This window comes from Ursus arctos, unplaced genomic scaffold (assembly GCF_023065955.2).
Source record: "Ursus arctos isolate Adak ecotype North America unplaced genomic scaffold, UrsArc2.0 scaffold_20, whole genome shotgun sequence".
Classification (NCBI taxonomy): domain Eukaryota; kingdom Metazoa; phylum Chordata; class Mammalia; order Carnivora; family Ursidae; genus Ursus; species Ursus arctos.
The window spans coordinates 23,269,255-23,293,007 of NW_026622875.1; the positions used below are offsets into that span (position 1 = coordinate 23,269,255).

The 23,753-nt window shown below is 37.1% G+C and overlaps 1 pseudogene; it reads left to right on the forward strand.

Annotated features, from left to right (window-relative positions):
- The first annotated feature begins 21,349 nt into the window (after window positions 1-21,349).
- LOC113253681 (protein farnesyltransferase/geranylgeranyltransferase type-1 subunit alpha-like) lies at window positions 21,350-22,112 on the forward strand (annotated as a pseudogene).
- The last annotated feature ends 1,641 nt before the right edge of the window (window positions 22,113-23,753 follow it).

Sequence of the window (23,753 nt, forward strand, 5' to 3'; positions counted from 1 at the left end):
ATAATAAAAGAGACTCAGGAGACATATCAACTAATTATACTCTATGGCCTTCATTTGAATCCTAATTCAAATAAATAAACTGTAAAAACAAAATAAACTTAAACAAAAAATATATGAGATAATTAGGGAAATTTGTACACTGACATTTGATGATATTGTTAGAAATACTATTAAACTTTCAGGTGTGAGGGTGCCTGGGTGGCTCAGTTGATTAAGTGTCTGCCTTCGGCTCAGGTCATGATCCTGGGGTCCTGAAATTGAGTCCTGTGTCAGGCTCCTTGCTCAGCGGGGAAACTGCTTCTCCCACTCCCTCTGCCCCTCCCCCCTGCTCATGCTCTCCCTCTCTCTCTCAAATAAATAAAATCTTTAAAAAAAAAATGAACTTTCAGGTGTGATAATGGCATTATGGTCACATATTTTAAGAGTTCTTATCTTTTAAAGATACACCCTGAAATATTTATGGATAAAAGGGCGTGATACTTGGGTTTTGTTTTAAGATAATGGGAGAGGGGAGGTGGAGTAGAAATGGAGACAAATAAGACTGGCCATGACCTGATAAATGTTGAAGCTGGGTGACAGGCATACGGAATTCATTCAGCTATCCTATCTGCTTCTGTAGGTGTTTGGAATATTCCATGATTCGAAAGTTTTTTTAAAAAAACAGTTTAAAAATATAAAAATTTAAACAAATAAATGCTCTTGCACAAAATCAAACTCCATATGGCTTAACTATGAATACCCTTGCAAAGCCTATATTTTTCAGAGCCCCCTGGCAAGGTTAGCCAGGCACTTTCCCTTTTATTTATTTATTTATTTATTTATGTATGTATTTATTTATGTCTTTATTTATTTATTAAAAGATTTTATTTATTTATTTGACAGAGATAGAGACAGCCAGTGAGAGAGGGAACACAAGCAGGGGGAGTGGGAGAGGAAGAAGCAGGCTCCCAGCGGAGGAGCCTGATGTGGGGCTCGATCCCAGAACACCGGGATCACGCCCTGAGCCGAAGGCAGACGCTTAACGACTGAGCCACCCAGGCGTCCCACTTTCCATTTTAGATCAAAGAATAGAAAGCCATTATTTCTCCTCTGGGGGAAATGAAGGATGGCACTGCTTGAATGTGGAAACTGAGAAGCTGTCGTGCACTCCGGCCATCTGGTCTCTCTCGGCTTCATGGGTGCTCTGGTCTCCAGGGCTGCATTGGGAACAATGGTGCCCAGTGCCATAACTACCAGGCCTCTGCACTCCATCCCAGCTAGCTAGCTCTACCACCCACCTGCAGCCAGCTCCCTCTGCCACAAACTGTCCACATGCTCTTCTGTAGCCAAGGGGACATTGGAAGGTGTGTGGAGATGATGGAGGATCTTCCAGAGCCAGATTCAGGTTCTGGTGCTCTGAGACAGTTGGAGGGTAGTCAGTGGGATGGTGTTTAAAGCCACTAAATTATGGAGTAATTTGTTACACAGCAAGAAATAACAAATACAGGAACTCTCAGACACACAATCAGAGTGGCCTCAGTGGGAACCATGAAGGACTGCTGTACCCCTTGAGTATGACGTATCAGCCCATGGCAAGACTTCCTTTCTTCTCTGTAGGCCTTTAAAGGCAGAACCAAAAGGAAGCACTGAGATTGGCACCTGGGTCTTTGATGCCCAAGACTGTGACCCTTCCATAAGGTAACATTTCAGAGTCTGGATGCCAAGGAGCTAGAAGATGGGGAGGGAATAGCTAATGAACCTCAGATTGTTTTTTTGAATCCTAGAGAGGTCAGGAATTGGAAGATACAAGAAGATGGTGGTTCTGTTATTAATTACTTAAGTCCCACGGAGATGTGATTAAGGTAGAATCAAGATAAAATCGTGGTAAATCCAACAAGACTGTCCTTATAGGAGACAGAAAAGGGCACATGCAAAAGAAGGTGGTTTTAATATGGAGGAAAAATATTGGACTGAAGTATCTACAAGCCAAAGAATACCAAGGATAACCAGTAACCACTAGAAGCTAAGAGATAGGCAATGAACCGATGCTTGCTCAAACCTCCAGAAGGAACCAACCCTGTCAACACCTGGATTTTGGACTTTGGCTACCTGAAGTGGGAGAATAACTTTCTGTTGTTTTAAGCAAAAACAAAAACAAAAATAACCTATAATTGATAAAAAAAAAAACCAAAGATAACCTATTAAACATTAATAGGTTAAACAATATCAAATAACAGTTTTAAAATGGCCTAACTGGATTAAAATATCCCCCTATTGTCTTTCATTGCTGCATAAATGTGTACTGATCACATGAGCAGGGCCAGAGCCACGGCTCGGCCATTCAACCAGGAGATGTGACACCAGGGCCAGGGACCACATGAATGCCTCAGATGTCCAGTGCTACAGGAGTTCACTGGCATATTGAGAAGAGCACGCAGTGCAGGATGCCAGAAAGACCCCCTGTCGGGTGTGGACTGAGCAAGCTGACTGGATATTTGGAGAGGCAAGAGGGGGAAGTTTTCTAGCAGGCAAAGAGATGCAGTGCAAGGTGAAGCACTTTAGGCTGGTCTGTTGTGTGGGAGGAGTTCCAGCGGGAAAAAATATCTTCAGACTGTTTACTTCTACAAGAAGAATCTGAAGAGAACAAGGCCTTCATCTGAAGAAGGCACCCGGGACCCTCCTGGACACCTCAGACACCATGACAAGTGGGGCGGGGAGAGTGTGGGGAGCTGCCTGAGCCCACGGGGGGCCCCTTAATTCCTGTCCTATAGCATCTGCCCTCCTCATTCAGGTGTCCAAGGCCTCCTTTAGAAGTCTGACCCTTGAGTCCTGGACACACCCTTCCTGTTTGAGCCAGGTCCATCTCCCGAAGTGAACAGTGACAGTTCCTGCACTACCCTCTTGTTCTTCCCATTCTCACTGAAAACATGCCTACCTCTTCCCTTTCCAGCAAATTCTTACGAAATTCTCCAAGTTCTTCCTCCAAAAAGCCCTCTTTGACTAACTCTTTCCTAATTAATTCTGCTCAGTTTTGATTGGCTTGGTGCTGCGGTGATGTTGGAAGACAGGGTCAAGTCAGGTTGCACATCCCAGGAGCTCATTCTTGTTGATGACCACATGGCTTCCGTCAGACTTTCTCCAGCAGGTAGGACTGGTCACATGCCATTCTCCTTTTCCTCTTCACTTTGCCCTGTGTTCCCTGAGTTACTGGGCTGTGTAAGTAAGTTAATTACTCCTTTGAACTTCACACGATGTGGTTATCAGCCCAACCTTGACCATGCTTTCATTTATGGCCGTTCTAAGGACACGTCCGGTGTTAAGAAATCTTCCTGCCACGCAGCAATAGGTAGAGACCTTTGGCCCACCAAACAGGCCACCTCTGAGAGGATGCTGCTCCTCCGATGAGGTGGGCATTGCAACACCTAATCTAGGATATCAGGAGAATGCCTGGGTATGTCTTCAGAGAATTTCTGCTAATTTTATAGCTCCTAATTATTAATCCTCAAGGTTGCTGCAATCACCACAGATTGTTTTCCCCCAAGCCCTACCTATTCTTGAAGACTCAGCTAAAGGCCCTACTGAAGCGAGACACCTTCCTTATCAGCCCTGATGGCCACTCTCCTGATGGACATTGTGTCATTATTAAATTCCATTCTTTTTGTGGTACATTCACTCTCTTAAAAATATTTTTGGATCAAATAGTGAATCAAAACTGAAGTAGAAAAATGGTTAGACGTTGATGACAGTAAAAAGACTAGATGGGAGAAAATATTTGCAAATCACAAATCCAGCAAAGGACTTGTATACAAAATATGTAAAGAACTCTCTACACTCAACAGTAAGAAAACAGTCCAGTTAGAAAATGAAGGAAAGACTTGAACGACACTTCACCAGTGAAGACATAAGGTTGGCAAACACATTAAAAGATGTTCAGGATCGTTACCACTGGAAAATGCAAATTAAATCATATGACTTAATCTGCTCAAAAAGCATGCTAATATACTTGTTAGAAGGGCTAAAATTAAAAATCTGATAATACCACGTGTTGACAACCATCCAGAGGTACTAGATCACTCACACATTTTTGGTGGAAATATAAAATGGTAGATCCACTCTGGAAATGAGTCTGGCAGTTTCTTAAAAAATTGCACATACACTTATCATACAACCCAGTAATCACACTTCAGGGTATTTTTCCCAGAGAAATGGAAACTTATATTCATACAAAAACCTGTACATGAATGTTCTTAGCTGCTTCATTTCTAGTAGCCAAAGACTAAAAAAAAAAAAAAAAAAAAAAAAATCCCAGTGACCTTCAATAGCTGAAGGGTTAAATGAACTGTGGTACATTCATACAGTGGAATGCTAGTCAGCAATAAAAGGAACAAACTATCGATACTTAAAATAATTGGATGGATCTTAGGGCATTAAGCAAAGGGAAAAAAGCCAATCTCAAAAGTTCCATATTATATGATTCCACTTATATGGCATTATCTAAATGATAAAATTATAGAGATGGAGGACACATCAGCGGTTACGAGGAATTACAAAGGGGCAGGAGGATGTGACTACAAAGGGACAGCGTAGAGACAGAACAGTTCCATATCTTGATTGTGTTGGTGGTTATATGAATCTATGCATGTGATTAAATATAGAACTATGCACAAAGATATACAAAAAATGAGAGCATGCCAAAAATGGTGAAATCCAAGTATGATTTGTAGTCAATTATATGCATTGTGACAACAAATTTCCTGGTTTTGATGATGCTCTGCAGTTATAGGAGATATCACCAGTGGAGAAAGCTGGGCGATGGGTACTCAGGACCTCTCTGTACTGTTTTTGCAACTTCTCGTGAGTCTATAATTATCTGGGTGATGGACATTGGGGAGCGTATGTGTTGTAATGAGCACTGTGTGTTACATGCAATTAATGAATCATTGAACACTACATCAAAAACCAATGATGTACTATATGTTGGCTAATTGAACATAATAAAAATATTAGAAACATTTTTTAAATACTATATATAAAATCCTAAGGGTTATGATTAAAACAGGGCTCAGGGAAAAATTCATATCCTTAAATAATTAATAAACTAATATATAAATATTCAACAAAGTAAAAATAATTAAATTAATAACTTAAATATTAGAAAAAGAATAGCAAAATAAGAATAAAGATAATAGGAAAAAGGACCTGATAAAGCAAAACCAGAAATTAGTGCCATTGAAAATAGACAAATAAGGGCACCTGGGTGGCTCAGTCGGTTAAGTGTCCAATTCTTGATATTGGCTCAGGTCATGATCTCAGGTTGTGAGATCGAGCCCCAAGTCGGGCTCCATGCTAAGAATGGAGCCTGCTTAAGATTCTCTCTCTCCCTTTCCCTCTGCTTCTCCCCCAGACTCCTAACTTGTGCACATGCACACGCTCTCTCTCTCAAAAAAAAAAAAAAAAAGAAAAGAATAGAAAAGAAAGAAAGAAAGAAAGAAAGAAAGAAAGAAAGAAAGAAAGAAAGAAAATAGACAAAGAGAACAAATCTTTAAAAGTAAAGTGATGGATCTTTAAAAATAAAATACAGAAACCACCAGCTAACTGAATCAAGAAAAAGGAAGAATTCATAAGTATACAAAATTAAAATTACAATGAGGAAATGGCTACAGATATAGAGGAAATAAAAGTATGATAATTTCTCCAAAAAATGGAAGATTTTCAAGTAAAATATAAAAGATCAAAACTGATCACAAAACAGGTATTTAGAGAGACCAATGACCTTGGTTAAAATTAAGGAAGTTGTCAAAGAATCATCCTTCCTCATAAAAGCACCAGGCCCAGATGATTTCATAGACAAATTTTATTAAACATTGAATACAAATACTAATACAAATAATGCCCTTGTACTTTTTTACTTTCAAGGTTTCATGCGGTTAGTTTTTTGGTATGAATATATTTTTCTTTCTATTTTTGTATTCTCCCTTTCCTTCATAAGCCACCATTAAAAAAATACTTTATTTTTAAGTAATCTCTATACCAAATGTGGGGCTAGAACTTACAACCCCAAGATCAAGAGTTGCATGTTCCACCGACTGAACCAGGCAGGCATGCCCATAAGTAACCACTTTAATAAGTTTAGTGTTAACATCTTTTTGCAAGATGAGCATTCTTTTGTGGCACTGTATTCTTCATTTTTGCAAATCATATTATGTTATATATCTCATTGTTTCCTATCATTTCTGATACTAACTTAAAAATGAAAGCATTGCAAGATAGACTTGGGTGGCTGACTTCTTAACAAGATATATTAGACTAAAATCCAATCAGTTTTTGATAAAACATTAAAAGCATTTCTACTAGGGGCACCTGGTGGCTCAGCAGTTAAGCAGCAGACTCTTGGTTTCAGCTCGGATCATGATCTCAGGGTCACGGGATTGGCCTGGCGTGGGGCTCTGAGTTCAGCGTAGAGTCTACATGAGATTCTTTCTCCCTCTCTCTCCCTCTCCCTCTGCTCCTGCCCCTGCTCACACTCACGGTCTCTCTCTCTCTCTCTCTCTCATAAATAAATAAGTAAGTAAGTAAGTAAATAAGTAAATTTTTAAAGCATTGTGACTCCTGGGTGGCTCAGTCAATTAAGTGACCGATTCCTGGTTTTGGCTCAGGTCATGATCTCATGGGTCATGGGATTGAGCCCAGTTTAGGGCTCCATGCTCACTGGGGAGTCTGCTTGAAAATTCCCTCTGCACCTCCTCCACTTACTCAAGCTCAATTTTTTTCTCTCTCTCTCTTAAATAAGTAAATCTTTTTTTAAAAAGGCATTTCTACTAAAGTCAAGAATAAGGCACTGATACCCACTAGCATTCCTCTGTAAGGATTAGCCATTGCCAACAATCCAAAAGGAATAAAAGTTAAGCATTAGAAACATAGAAGAAAAACTATCATTATTTGTAGATGATATGATTGTATACATGAAAATAAAAGAATACAAACGAATCAATTAAAAAACTATTGCAGATAATAAGAGAATTCAAAAGGGTAATTAGTGCCCAATTGCACGAAATTAACGCCCAAGTCAGTAGCTTTCCTATATACAAACAAAAAGCAACTAGAAAATATAATGGGAGAAAATATTCCATTGATAATAATGACAGACAAAATATTTAGAAATAACTAGCAAAAAATATGAAAGATATATAGACAAAAACTTTAAGCTCAGTCCTAATATAAAATAAGATTTGGATTAATAGAAACCCCTACTCTGTTTTTGTATAGGAGAATGCAACATTATAAAAATGTCCATTCTTCCTAAGTTAATATGTAAATTGAATGTGAGCATTTTCCCATTTTCATAACATAATGGAATTTTAATTAGTGGGGAAATGATTTGAAGTGGTGCTGGAATAATCAGTGACACATTTGGGAAAATAACTGAGTTAAATCAAAAACTATAGGCTTAAAAGTGAAAGTATAAAGGTTCTAGAAGTAAATACATGAGGTTTTGTTTTTATTTTTTAAAGTAATCTTAGGGTAGGGCAGACCTTTCTATGACATAAACCTTAGAACCAATAAAGGAAACGTTTGATAACTTTAAGTACCTATAAATTAGAATTCCTGCACAGAACTTTCAGTTTAAAAGTGTGGATTAAATACATGAATTTATCAGTGCTCTTTCCCAAAATTTCACTACAATGACAATAAAAATGTTAAAGGACAATTTTTTTAAAGACAATAAAATCATGACCTTCATATATATGTATATATTGTATATATGTATATATATACACACATATATAATATACCTTCAAATATAAAATAAATGCTTGGCAAAGATTTTATTTAATTTATTAATTAATGAAAGAACCACTGAGATGTTACAACTCTTACAAAGGAGGGTTTGACTTACAGATTTGTAACCCCACCTAACGAAATCTACTTGCATTGCCATGATCAGGTGTCATTTGCATAGTTATAGACTGGAAACATTTGCGTTATTATCAGTTCCACAAGTTAACTTCTATCGCAGGGTATTGGAAGATAGCCTAGTCAGAAACAATCAACAAAACTGAAAGGCAACCTACAGAATGGGAGAAGATATTTGCAAATGACATATCCAATCAAGGGTTAGTATCTAAAATGTATACAGACCTTATACAACTCAACACCAAAAAAATAAATAATCCAATTAAAAAGTGGGCAGAAGACATGAATAGACATTTTTCCAAAGAAGACATCCAGATGGCCAACAGATACATGAAAAGATGTTCACCATCACTTACCATCGGAGAAATGCAAATCAAAACTACAATGAAATATCACCTCACACCTGTCAAAATGGCTAAAATCAACAACACAAGAAACAACAGGGGTTGGTGAGGATGTGGAAAAAAGGGAACCCTCTTGCACTATTGGTGGGAGTGCAAACTGGTGCAGCCACTGTGGAAAATAGTATGGAGGTTCCTCAAAAAGCTAAAAATAGGACCACCCTATGATCCAGTAATCGCACTACTGGGTATTTACCCCCAAAATACAAAAACACTGATTCAAAGGGATACATGCCCCCCCCATGTTTATAGCAGCATTATCTACAATAGCCAAATTATGGAAGCAATCCAAGTGTCCATCAATAGATGAATGGGTAAAGAAGAGGTGATATGTGTATATATATATATATATATATATATATATATTATATATATGTATATATTGTATATATGTATATATATACACACATATATAATATACATATATATATATATAAGGTGATATATATTATTTATTTATTTATTTATTTGCAAATGACATATCCAATCAAGGGTTAGTATCCAAAATGTATAAAGAACTTATATAACTCAACAGAAAAAAGACCAAATAATTCAATTAAAAAATGGGCAGAAGACATGACTAGACATTTTTCCAGAGAAGACATCATTTGGCCAACAGATACATGAAAAGATGTTCATCTATCACTTACCATCAGGGAAATGTAAATCAAAGCTACAACGAGATATATATAATGGAATATTATTCAGCCATAAAAAAGAATGAAATCTTGCCACTTGCAACAACATGGAGAGAGCTAGGGAGTATAATGATTAGCGAAATCAGTCAGTCAGAGAAAGACAGATACCATACGATCTCACTCGTGGGATTTAGGAAACAAAACAAATGAGCAAAGGGGAAAAAAAGAGAGAGAGGGAGAGACAAACCAAGAAACAGAATCTTAACTATAGAGAATAATCTGATGGTTACCAGAGGGAAGCTGGGTGGTGGATGGGGGAAATAGGTGATAGGGATTAAAGAGTGCATTTGTTGTGATGAAAAAATGGAATGAAATGAAATGAAAAACAACAACAACAAATAAGAACAAAAAATAGTTTTTGTTTTACTCCAATGCTTGCTGAAGTCTCTCCCATAAGCTACAGACTAGAATCTTGTGTTTTTAACAAAGAAAGTCTTAGAGCCTTGTAGAAAGAGTTACTTCGAAATATTGACCTTTCAAAGAATTAACTCTTGGGTAGAGGTATCTGGGCTGGAATCACTTAGGCAACTTTCAGACCGTATCAGTAGACTAAGTCAAGATTTCCAGAACCCTTTTTAGTCGAGAAACGGATGGCTTCGTGAGACTATGAATTTTAGATATGGAATGGAATAAGAGTTAATTATTAGAACTGAATGAACTGATGAGAAAAATTTTATTCTGGTTGTTTGGAATATTGCTGATGTTGTGATAATGAACTGTTTTCCAGATAAATAAGGAAGCCCTTTCTATTTCTTCTTATGATCTAAGTGACCCATGACAATTTGGTAGACTCTGCTTTTATAAACGAAAATGAAACCTTTAAAAGTGATATCTAATTACATGAATTCCTAGAATTCAGAAATTCTGAGTCTTTTATTCATGGCAATATAGTTATTTGCATAGGTTTAATAACAATCTGTCTTCCTTTCTACCAGAACTTAATTAAACAAATTGATCAAACAACCAAGGCCTTTGGATATGTCATTTGCAATATCTTCTCCCATTCCATAGGTTCAGTTTTGTTGTTTCCTTTGCTGTGCAGAAACTTTTTATTTTGATAAAGTCCCAATAGTTTATTTTTGCTTTTGTTTCCCTTGCCTCAGGAGAAATATCTAGAAGACTGTTGCTGTGGCCAATGTCAGAGAAACTACTGCCTATGCTCTCTTCTAGGATTTTTATGGTTTCCTGTCTCACGTTTAGGTCTTTCATCAATTTTGAGTTTATTTTTGTGCATGGTGTAAGAAAATGGTCCAGTTTAAGTTCTTTTGCATGTACGTGTCTAGTTTTCCCAGCACCATTTATTGAAGAGACTGCCTTTTCCCCATGGGATATTCTTTCCTGCTTTATTGAAGTTTTATTTCTGGGTTTTCTGTTCTATTCTATTGATCTATGTGTCTATTTTTATTCCAGTACCATACAGTTTTCATTGCCACTGCTTTGTAATATAACTTGAAGTCTGGAATTGTGATGCCTCTAGCTTTGCTTTGCTTTTTCAAGATTGCTTTGGCTCTTCAAGGTCTTTTGTGGTTCCATACAAATTTTAGGATTGTTTGTTCTAGTTCTGTGAAAAATGCTGTTGTTATTTTAATAGGGATTGAATTAGACCTATAGACTATTTTGGTAGTATAGACATTTTAACAATATTTGTTCTTCCAACCCACGAACAAGGAATGTCTCTCCATTTCTTTGTGTCATCTTGAATTTCTTTCATCATATAGTTATCAGAGTACAGGTCTTTCACTTCTTTGGTTAAGTTTATTTCTAGATATTTTTTGTTTTTGGTTCATTTGTAAATGGGATTGTTTTCCTCATTTCTCTTTCTGCTGCTTCATTATTAGTGCATAGAAATGCAACAGATCTCTGTACATTAATTTTGTGTCATGCAACTTTACTGAATTCATTTATCAGTTCTAGTCGTTTTTTGGTAGAATCTTTAGGGTTTTCTCTATACAGTATCATTTTATCTGCATATATTGAGAGTTTTACTTCTTCTTTGCCAATTTTGATGCCTTTTATTTCTTTATGTTGTCTGATTGCTGGGACTTAGACTTCCACTATTATGTTGAGTAAAAGTAGTGAGAGTGGACATCCTTGTCTTTTTCCTGACCTTAGGGAAAATCTCTTGGTTTTTTACCACTGAGTATGATGTTGCCTGTGAGTTTTTCATATAAGGCCTATATTATATTGAGATATGTTCCGTCTAGACCTACTTTGCAGAGGGTTTTATTTTTTTTTATCACGAATGGATGTTGTACTTTGTCAAATGCTTTTTCTGCATCTATTGAGATAATCATATGATTCTTATCATTTTTCTTATTAATTTGAAATATTATGTTGATTGTTTTGCAAATATTGAACCACCCTCGCATCCCAGGAATAAATCCCACTTGATTGTGGTATATGATTTTTTAAATATATTGTTTGATTCGGTTTGTTTATGTTTTGTTGAGAATTTTACATCCAAATTCATGAGAGATATTGGCTGATAGTTGCCTTTTTTTTTTATGGTGGTTTTTTTTTTTTTAAAGATTTTTTATTTATTTATTCGACAGAGATAGAGACAGCCAGCGAGAGAGGGAACACAAGCAGGGGGAGTGGGAGAGGAAGAAGCAGGCTCACAGCAGAGGAGCCTGATGTGGGGCTCGATCCCAGAACGCCGGGATCACGCCCTGAGCCGAAGGCAGCCGCCTAACCGCTGTGCCACCCAGGCGCCCCCTTTTTATGGTGGTTTTATCTGGTTTTGGTGTCAGGGTGATACTAGCCTCATAGAATAAATTTGCAAGTTTTCTTTCCTCTTGCTTTTTTTTGGAATAGTTTGAGAAGAATGAGTATTAACTCTTCTTTAAATGTTTGGTAAAATTCTGTGATACCGTCTGATCCTGGACTTTTGTTTTTTGGGAGTTTTTATATTACTGATTCAATTTCATTGGTGGTAATTGACCTGTTCAAATTTTCCATTTCTTTCTGCTTCAGTTTTGGTAGGTTATATGCTTCTATATCCATTTCTTCTAAGTTGTCCAATTTGTAGGCATATAGTTTTTCATAAAATTGTGATATAATTGTTTGTATTTCTATGGTGTTGGTTGTTATTTTTCTTCTTTCATTAGTAATTTTTATTATTTGGGTCCTTTCTCTCTCTCTCTCTTTTAATGAGTCTTGCTAGAGGTTTATCAATTTTGTTGATCTTTTAAAGAACAAGCTTCTGGCTTCATGGAACTGTTCTGTTGTTTTTTTAGTTTCTACATCATTTGTTTCTGCTCTAATCTTTATTATTTCCTTCCTTTTGCTGGGTTTGGGTTTTGTTTGTTCTTCCTTTTCTAGGTCCTTTAGGTATAAGGTTAGGTTGTTTATTTGAGATTTTTCTTGCTTCTTGAGGTAGACCTGTATCGCTATAAACTTTCCTCTTAGAACCATTTTTGCTGCATAAAAAACTATTTTTAAATGACAAAACTATGGTTATTTTATTACTGAAATTTTTCAAATGAGCTGATGAGAGTTCATAATAATAATAATGCAGGAATAATACAACTATCAAGGATATTTGGTTATTTGGTTAGTGGTATACAAAACAAATAATAAACCTGTTCTCCCAAAAGAAACTTTAAACAAATGTCTCTTATATCAGTCATTAAGTCTACTTGCTAAGAAGCCAGTGGATGCTACATCTGACTTATAAAATTGGATGAATATACTTTTATAGGGGGAAAATTCTTAAGATAGAACATATCATAATCCTTAGATATAACATGTATATAATATATGAAGAATATCAAGTAAAATGATTCAGGAAGTCTGGAGTAGGGCCTAGACTTCTGTATTTCTATACAACTTTACATTTAGGTCTAATATGCATTGAGATCCACTGGTCTAAAAATTACTTGATTCATATTTTTTTAAAAATAAAAAAAGCCTGTGGCAGTCAACACTTTAAACAATAATTGAATTGTATTGTTGCTCAATATCATTGGACACTGCCAAGACTCAAATAAATAGGAGAAAGTTCAACAGAACTATTTTTATAAGACTTTCAGTCAGTGTTTTCCCTGAATTTAAACATATACAGAAAGCAAGGCATTGAAAAATCTCCAGGTACTTCCCATAAAGCATAAAATTTCTGAAATATTTATATTAATAACGTCTTACCTATACAAATTTAACCTAGAGAAGGCTGAACATTTCTTCTGATTTAACTACTCTTCTCATGCAGCTCACCAAACCTGATTATTTCTAGCATCCCTTTTTATAAGGTAAAAGAACAAAGCTTCGTGTTTTTCCAGGAACCCTCTGGGAGATCTCAAAGACTACTTTAGGTGTAAAAGATTTCCTGCAAGTTTTATTTATTTTCTTCTATATTTCAGAACTGATTTTTGGAAGGCAAAAATCAAGAGTTGTCAGAGGACACTTAGACACTTGATTAAGACAGGATCATTGGATGGGGCACCTGAGTGGCTCAGTCGTTAAGCGTCTGCCTTCGGCTCAGGGCGTGGTCCTGGCTTTCTGGGATCGAGCCCCACTTCAGGCTCCTCAGCTAGGAGCCTGCTTCTTCCTCTCCCACTCCCCCTGCTTGTGTTCCCTCTCTCACTGGCTGTCTATCTCTGTCAAATAAATAAATAAAATCTTAAAAAAAAAAAAAGGACGGGATCATTGGTGCCTGAGAAACAATACTTGATTTCTTATTGAATCAAGGTGACAATAAAACATTTAAAAATAAATACAGGGAGGAAACAAGATTGTAAAGAACCTTAGCACTTTCACAAGCATTTCTCTTTTTTCTTCTCCTCCTCCTTTTTTTCTTCTTCTCCTCCTCTTCTTCTTCTTCTCCTTCCTTTTCATAGTTAAGAGCATAAAGTCAACATGGAGAATGCAAGATTATTCAGGCAAGTCACAGAATTTTTGCTTTCTAGGCAATAAGGTAGCCAACCCTTCTGGCTTCCCCAGGACTGTTCTGATTGTAATACCAAAAGTCCCATTACCCAGGAAACCCTCAGTTCCAGGTCAATCAGGAATGTGGGTCACTTTAAAAAGAATAGCCATTTGCATTGTAGGTGAAGACATTAATCAGAAAATCAAGGATGCAAGTTCATCAAGAGTGAGAACTTTGTAAAAATTCTAACGCATTTCATAGCTTATGAGACTAAAGATTATAAACCAGGATAAGAAAAATACATTTTCCAAGTTTTTTCCTTTACCATACTTTTTCATACTCTGGTTACACTTCTTTTTTTTTTTTTTTTTTAAAGATTTTATTTATTTATTCGACAGACATAGAGACAGCCAGCAAGAGAGGGAACACAAGCAGGGGGAGTGGGAGAGGAAGAAGCAGGCTCCTAGTGGAAGAGCCTGATGTGGGGCTCCATCCCAGAACGCCAGGATCACGCCCTGAGCCAAAGGCAGACGCTTAACCGCTGTGCCACCCAGGGCGCCCCTGGTTATACTTCTAATAAAGATGTCAAGGGGTCCATAAGTTCAAAACTAATTCTATATTAATATTAAGATGCTATTTTTGATAGCAAACTATGCATTCATCACTATCTTCAAACTAATGCATAAATGAATATTTTAAATATTCCTGTTTCTGTTTCGATTTTTAATGGAGTAAATATAAATAATTGTTACCACATAAATCTCAAGAACCACTGCTTATGGAAAAGCAAAAGCATATTCTTGGCTGTATTTCTCTGTCTTTGCTCCTAGTGCAGTTGCAACCAGTCATATTAATTATAACTTTTCACTGAAGTAATTAACTTCTATTTCACAGAGAAAACTAGAGAGCAAATAATTGAGAACTTTCTGTCATACTGAAGCATTTTAGCAGATTAGCAGAGTTCATAATACAATTTTTTACAGTCACATGCATTCCTGGGTGGCAAAAAAGAGCACATTCATTAACATGACTCATTGCTATAGCTTCTCCTTTAGCATATAAAAAAGCAAAATTATGCTTCATAATCAATGTGTCAGTGCTCTATCCTACTTAGAAAGTACCTAGATATCCACTGGTTACATAATAATTAATTTAATTTAGTATCAGCTCATGGTTTTTTAAAAAGCTGTTGAAATTAAAAATTGTCAGAATAATGATTCAATTTAGTCAAATATAAATTAATATTTTTCATAATCTTAAGCATTATGTAGAAGTAATGTTAGCTTGTTTGATTAGCAAACTTGTAAATGTCTAAGAAAAACATACCTACATAGAAAAAACTGCTTATATTATACCTAACAGTGATAAATCAGAAAAGACAAAGCTGTTTTTTATTAAACTCACATTAGTAAACTGGTCTTGTTTGCCAAACATTTACTTTAATTATGTGAATTTGGATTCTTAAAGGTTTCTGATTTAGCTTCAGGAAGAATAATTTTAGCATATTTTTATAGCCCATTTAAAGTATTTGAGGTTTAATTATCTTATTTGGGGGGATTTTTATATAAGCACTTATTTATTCTATAAACCAATCAGAACAAAACTCCTTTAATTTAAAAGACTTTGTAATCTAATTTATTTATACCCTCCAGAAATAGGAAAGTACACACACACACACACACACACACACACACACATTGAGAGGTAAAGCCCTTTCCAAATTATAGACAGAGAGTTTATAGCTTCAATTCTATAATTTTAGTCACAGGTCACATGACACAGACACAGAAATTTTTTTGAAAATCACCATTCTATGCATCAAAGAGAGCTGTTCTCCTTCCTGGTGGGCATGAATTTTTTAATTAATTTGTGTTCAAAATAGACAAACACATAAGCAAATAACAACAACAAAAACACATAAAAAGTACTAATCAACCAGATTCTCTGTCATTTCTCACCCAGCAAATAATAGATATCATTTATCTACAGCAACCACCAAATGGCCAGACCATTAAGCCAAATTCCCAGTTATTGCTGTCACCAATGAAGTATCACTGATGGACTATAAGTGAACAAAACCAAAATGGAAAATTAACAGAGGGGAAAAAAACCCAGAGAATATAGAGTTGGCAAAGTTAAAGTTCTATTAACACTTGGGATTCACTTAGGATTGAAAAAAAAAAAGTCTCTTGCCTAAGTATGCTCATGAAGCATACTTCTCTGGGCACACAGTCTACCTGCCTCTGTCAGCTGAATCTATAGTGCATCTCAGCAGAAATTTCAAAATTGTTAAAAGATAATTTTTTAAAAGATGGAACCATAACTCTCATATAAATATAAAATGAACACTTAGCAAAGATTTTAAATTAACTCATTAATTGATGAGGGAACCAATAAGATGTTACAACTCACTCAAATGATGATCTGACTTAAGGAGATTTATATTCTCTACTGGACAAAACCTATTTGCATTGCCATGATCATGAGTCGATTGCACAGCTATACACTGGAAACAAATGCATCACAATCAGCTCTGCAAGTGAACTTCTATCTCCACAAAATTGGAACATAGCCAAAGACAGCCTGAATGGGTAGGCTAGACAGAACACCCACTGATTTTTTTTCCCCATTTAAAAACTTTTTACAACCTTTCAGAAAAGAATAAAGATGGTATAAATCCACAAAAGTGAAAGAGCAGTTGAGGGATAGGAAAAATGGAAAGTATTTGGATGAGTAGTGATTGACTCAGCAGAATAGAAAAAAAAAACCTAAGTGTCACAAAGGAGTATGCCAATAAGAAGCCATCTAGTTTACCCATAGAACTTTCTGTGGGACACAGAAGTCAGAAGCACCAAATGCCCCAGAAGGTAGGAGTTATTCATTTTATAACTTGAAGTTTGTACCTCTTAGTACCCTTTATCTATTTCACCCATTCCCCCACCACCACACCCATCTCCTCTCTGGCAACCACCAGCTTGTTCTCTGTATTTAAGAATCTGATCTTTTGTTTGTTCATTTGTTTTGTTTCATTTTAGATTCCACATATGAGTGAAATGATATGGTATTTGTCTTTCTCTGATTTATTTCACTTAGCATATTACCCTCTAGGTCCATCCATGTTGTCACAAATGGCAAGATCTCATTCTTTTTTATGACTGAGTAATATTTCATTGTATATATTCATTTTATATATATATACTATATATATATATTCCTTATCTTGGCTATTGTAAATAATACTGCAGTAAACACAGGGGTGCATATATCTTTTCAAATTAGTGTTTTTGTTTTGGAGGGAGGTAAATACCCAGAAGTGTAATTACCGGTTCATGTGGTGTTTCTATTTTTAATTTTTTGAGGAACCTACATACTGTTTTCTCTGGTGGCTGTACCAATTTACATTCCCACCAACAGAGCATGAGGGTACCTTTTTCTCCACATCCTCACCAACACTTAACGTTTCTTGGCCTTTTGATACTAACCATTCCAACTGATGTGAGGTGATATTTCATTCTGGTTTTGATTTGTATTTCCCTGATGATTAGTGATGTTGAGCTTCTTTTCATGTGTCTTTTAGCCATCATACATCTTGTCCTCTGCCTATTTTTTAATTGGATTATTTCAGGGGTTTTTGATGTTGAGTTAATTAAGTTCTTTATATATTTTGGATATTAATTCCTTATCGGGATATATCATTTGCAAATATCTTCTCCCATTCAGTAAGTTGCCTTTTGTTTTGTTGATGGTTTCATTCAGTGTGCAGAAGCTTTTTATTCTGGTATAGTCCCAATAGTTTATTTTTGCTTTTGTTTTCCTTGCCTGAGGAAATATACCTAGAAAAATGTTGCTAAGGCCAATGTCCAAGAAATTACTGCTTCTGTTTTCTTCTAGGAGTTTTATGATTTCAGGTCTCACGTTTAAATCTTTAATCCATTTTGAGTTTATTTCTGTGTATGGTGTAAGAAAGTGGTCCAGTTTCATTCTTTTGCACGTGGCTGTCCAGTTTTCTCAGCACCATTTATTGAAGAGACTGTCTTTTCCCCATGGTATATTCTTACCCCTTGGTTATGGATTAATTGAGATTAATTGACCATATAGGTGTGGGTTTATTTCTGGGCTATGTATTCTATTCCACTGAAGTATGTGTCTGTTTTTAATGCAAAACCATAGTGTTTTGATTACTGCAGCTTTCTAGTATATCTTGAAATCTGTGATTATGATGCCTCCGACTTTGTTCTTCTTTCTCAAGATTGCTTTGGTTATTTGGGTTGGGGTCTTTCATGGTTCCATACAAACTTATAAAAAGCCCTTTAAATCAGTAAAAAGTCTAACAACCCAATTTAAAATGAACAAAGGACATGAAAAGGCTGTCAGGAAAAAGGTTCACAAATATTTGCAAATATGGTCAATTGTACTTAGAAGAAATCCTTTTTAAAACAACAAAATACATTTCTACAGACCTATCTGATTGACAAAGATTTTTAAAAGTTATTTGTTAATACACAGGGTTGCCAAGAATGTGATGAAACAAGAGCTCTCATACACTGGGGACAACCTATTAAAAACCACGCTGACGTTTTCTGTAATATGTACAAAAACACAGACACGATAGATCAGAATTGCACTGCTTATAATTACAAATAACAGTAAACAATCCAAATGACCACCCACTCAGGACTGGCTAAATTAATTATGGTCCTTGGAAGGAGTTGGATGCTATATAGAAATCAAAAAGAATAAGAAAGCTCTCTGTATTAATATGAAAATTTGCTAAGAGAAGCAAAAAAGGAAAAATGTGGATCCAAGTTTGTTCTATTCTATATTTTAGATAAAAATATGAGAAGGGGAAAATATCTGCATGTTTGATTTTATGTGCATAAAGAAACTCTGGAAAGATACACAAGAAATTAACACGAATGGTTTGTTGTTCAGCAGGAGCAGGAGCTGAACCAAACTTTCACTGTGTATTTTTCATGCTACTTCAATTTCAAGCCATGTGAATATGTTACTTATCCAAAAATGTAATAAAATAAGAATAGATAAATAAGAATGAGGTAGATCATATGCGTTGATTTGGAAAGATTTACAAGATATATCAAATGGAAATGGCAGATATTCCCTAGGTCTCATGGTAGAAAGGGTCAGTGGGAGAGGCAGAGACAGGTCCCCTTGGGAAGAGGTGGTCTGGAGTGACTGCTGCCAACTTCCTATCTCCTCCTAACTACTAATAAGAGGGTGGGGGAGGGTGGGGAGGACACAGTGATTGCAAATGGGCCCCTTCCTAGGCCTGAGCCATTTGGTCCCTGTGGTCCTGGGAGGGTTGAGTATTTATGACCTCCTGCTCTCCTAGCCTGCCTTCTTGGCACAAAACTGGAGAAGGGGCACAATTTACATAAAAACTAAAGCAAGGCCCAGTGATGTCTGATAGCTGAAGGAACTCTCAGGTCTCCTTCCTCCTGGAGACTCTGATAACCCAAATCCAATGGCTCATACCCCAGCCTGACTAGCACCAGTCATTTACTCAGGACCCCATGGGGGCTCTGAGTCTGGGATCCCACCTCCAATGACATGGGGAACAGACTTGCCTGGCCCCAGTTGCCTCCTGGTGGTGTCCAGTCGGGAAACATTGAGTCTGACTCAAATACATGGCTGAGGTTGGCAACCCACCCGGCTGGTCGAAGGCAGCACAAACAGGTACTCCCCACCTGCACTGGCCCAAAAAGACTGACATGTCCCCAGTGGCTGCCTTGAGGTCACGATGGGCTTGCAGGCAGCCATGTCATGGCCATTACTAATACCTGTTCCTGACGCCTGGCTCTCCAAATCCAGAGGGCAGCACTCACACAACAGAGGGCACCAAGGGGACCACTAGAGGCTGATGCTTTCTGTGGTCCAACATCTTCGGCTACCCTCAGCTTTCTTTTTATACCCAGACTTCATAGGGATGCTGTCTCTGCTTGGTTTTTGTAGCTCCTACATGTTTAGTGTATGTAATGTGCAGCATCAATGCCTTCTTGCACTTTGACAGGTGTCAGAATCACCTGGGGAGCTAAGAAGGCCCACAGAGTCCCAGGATCCTTAAAGTAGCATAGGGCCTAGCCTCTGTGTTTTCACCAACTTCATGGAGATAACTCGGGTGGGACCAAAGTTGGGAACCACTGCATTAAACTCTTTTAAAACATTACACAATTTAATTCTCAGCACTGCCTTACTAAATAAATATTTTCCTCAACTAGAAAACAGATTCTTATAGGTCAGATAGAAGAGTGTCTGGGCTCAAATCCACAATCTTCTTATCAGCTGTGTGACCTTTAGAAGATACCTAACCTCTCTGAACCTCATTTTCATCATCCTCATAGTGGGACTTTGGTGACACTCCCTCTCTTGAAGGGTTGCTGAGAGAGTTAAGTGAAACAAGACAGGACTAGTGCTTGGCACACTCAACAAAAGATCATGATTGCTATTCTAATCATGGGATAAACCACTTAGTGGAAACAAAACATTGTATAATAAGAGGTTTTGAATGGGCACATCTTCATTGATTTTAACACATCAAATGGCATTTGATAAATGGTGGGAGAGAATATGGACCAATATCTTATTGATTAAATCACCAATGTTTTCATTTAATTTGAGGTATTAAAAAGAAAGATTGCTGATAGCTTACGGTATCACTAGTAGTCAAATGTTTCTGCCCTTCCTTCGCAGAGTATACAGAAATTTGGGGTTTCTGCTGCAGAAATACCCTCCCCATTTACATTCAACACTAGCAGTCTTCACTGCACAAATATTTGTTCATTTGTCATCTACAGTGTGCTAGGTCCTGGGGATGTGGCAGTAAACAAAACAAGGAGAAAGAGAGCAAATAATCCCCTAATCTTAGGAAGAGGGACAATAAATAAACAGATTTTCTCTAATCTGAGAAATGTCAGAAATTCGTTAGGTCTGGTGGAAGAAATGTTCAGTGGGGAGCAGTTTCCATCTGGCGGGATTGCCAAGGGCATCCCAAGAATCCTTGGAAAAGAGACAGGGACAGCTCCCTTGGGAAGAGGTGGTCTAGAGTGACTCACTCTTGCCAGCTCCCTACATCCTTCCAACTGCAATAAAAGTGTAGGGCAGGGTGGGAAGGACAAGGGGATTGAAAATTGACCCCTACCTGTGCCAAAGCAATTTGATCCCTGTGGCCCTGGGAAGAATCAGAGTTTGTGACCTCCTGTTCTCCTGGAATGCCTTCTGGGCACAAAAGTGGGAAAAGGGCACAATTTACAAAAAAACCTAAAGCAAGACCCAGCTCTGTGTGGTGCCTGAAGGAACTCCAGGTCTCCTTCCTCTTGGGGACTCTGGCAAAGACAAATCTGATGGTATCTACTTCCCATAACAAACACGGGCCAGACATGCAAGTCACAGGGACATTAACCAAAAAGAGGGGAAGGAGTGGGCCCTGGGGAGAAGCTATGTGAGAATCCAGCTGAGGCCATTTGTATCAACCACCTATGGTGGCTGACCCCAGAGAAGCAGTGGCATCCCCTATAGACGACAAGTTCCTGAGCCCAGACTCACCCAGCTATGTCCTGTACAGGGACAGAGCAGAATGGACAGATATAGACCCAGTGCCATAGACTGATGGCCCCAATTCAGTGGTCTAGATCATTTATTGTAAAAAAAATTTAGAGATGTTTATGATTATTTGCAGCTGTGATGGAAGAAGTGAATAAGCTTTTAAACTAACCAGAGATGCTAACTCAATAGTTAAATGCAGCCAATTATACACTGTGGCATTTTTGGAGAGTTCTCTTAAAGTCACTTCAAAAGGATCTACATGAGGAAATGAACTCCATCACTGCAATAATTGAGGAAGAGCCCCAACACTATCAAGTCTGGCTTCACAGGCAAGTATTAGCAGCATGGCTAAAAGATCCATCTCAGGAGCTTGAGTTTATTGCTGATATTCTTAATCAGGATGCAAAGAATTATCATGCCTGGCAACATCAACAGTGCGTTATTCCGGAATTTAAACTTCGAGATAGTGAGCTGCAGTATGTAGACCAACTTCTTAAAGAGGATGTGAGAAAGAACTCTGTCTGGAACCGAAGCTACTTCATCATTTCTAACACCACTGGCTAGAGTGATCATGCTATATTGGAGAGAGAAGTCCCGTTAGTAATCTCCTTCACTTGTTCACTCATTAAAAGAACATTTGTGTGCCTGTCATGGCTCAGGCATTCGGTATACAGCAAAGATCAAGACTGCCCTTGATCCTGCCCTCATGGAACAAATAGGACAGAAACTTAGATGAATTCTATAATGACAAATTTATAGACACTATAGTGTTCCTCTCCTTTATGGTGTATTAAGGTTCTTGAAATATTGTTGCTACTATGGATTGAGAAGAAATCAGTTTTCATAGTGTCTAGGAGGCTTTATTTTATTTTTTAAAGATTTTATTTATTTGAGAGAGAGCAGAAGCAGGGGAAGCAGCAGAGGGGAGGGAGAAGCAGACCCTATGCTGAACAGGGAGCCCGATGTAGGGCTTGATCCCAGGACCCTGGGATCATGACCTGAGCAAAAGAGCAGACGCTTCACCGACTGAGCCACCCAGGCATTCGCATTCCTGGTCCTGGATTGATAATAGTCCCCAGGTTATCATCTCAGGATTTGGAGCAGAGTAAGTCTTTGTTGTAGGGGGCTGTCCTGTACATCATAAGATGTTTAGCAACATTCCTTTATGCCCTATATCAGTAGTAACCGCCTCCCTGCCAAGTTATAACAAACAAAAAGGTCCCTGATGGAAATGTCCCGGGTGGGGCAAAACCATCCCCAGCTGAAAACTGCTTTAGCATACAAAAAAGCTGTTGTAAGAGCTAGAAGTTTCTGAAATGGCGTGAATTTCTATATTAATGTCCATAAACATCAATAGTCACCTCTTTTCTGGAAAAAAAAAGTCTACTTGGTCTGATATAAGTATTGCTACCTTGGCTTTTTTTTTTTTTTCCACTTCCATGTGCATTGTATATGTTTCTTCATCCCTTCACTTTGAATCTGTATGTGACTTTGAAGTAAGTGTCTTGTAGGCAGCCTGTAGAGGGCTTTTGCTTTTTTATCCCATTCAGTCACCCTATGTTTTTTGATTGAAGCATTTGGTTCGTTTACATGTGAGGTAATTATTGATAGGTATGTACTTATTGCCATTTTGTTCATTGTTTTCTGGTTGTTTTTGTAGTTCTTGGGTTTCTTTTTTCTTCTCTTGTTCTCTTCCCTTTGTTGTCCGATGGCTTTCTTTAGTGTTATGCTTGGATTCCTTTCTTTTTTATTTTTTGTATCTATTATAGGTTTCTGATTTGTGATGACCATGGAGTTCATATATAACATCTTATGTGTATAGCAGTCTATATTAAGTTGGTCACGAGTTTGAACACATTCTAAAAGCACTAAATTTTTACTTCCCCCTCCATGTTTTATGTATCTGATGTCATATTTTACATCTTTTTACTTTTTTGTATCCCTTGACTAATTTTTGTAGATATAATTGATTTTTGTAGATATAATTGATTTTTACTGCTTTCATGTTTTAACTTTCATATGGCTTTATACGTGATTGATCTGCTACCTTTACTATATGTTTGCTTTTATCAGTAAAATGTTTTCCTTTCATAATTTTCTTCCAGTTACGGTCTTTTTTTTTTTTTTTCACTTAAAGAATTCCCTTAAACATTTTTTTGTAAGGATGGTTTAGTGGTGATGAACTCCTGTAACTTTTGTTTGTCTGGGAAACTCTATCTCTTCTCCTATTCTGAATGATAACCTTACTGGGTAGAGTATTCTTGGTTGTAGATTTTTTTTCTTGTCAGCACTTTGAATAGATCACACACTCACTTCTGGGCTGCAAAGCTTCTGCTG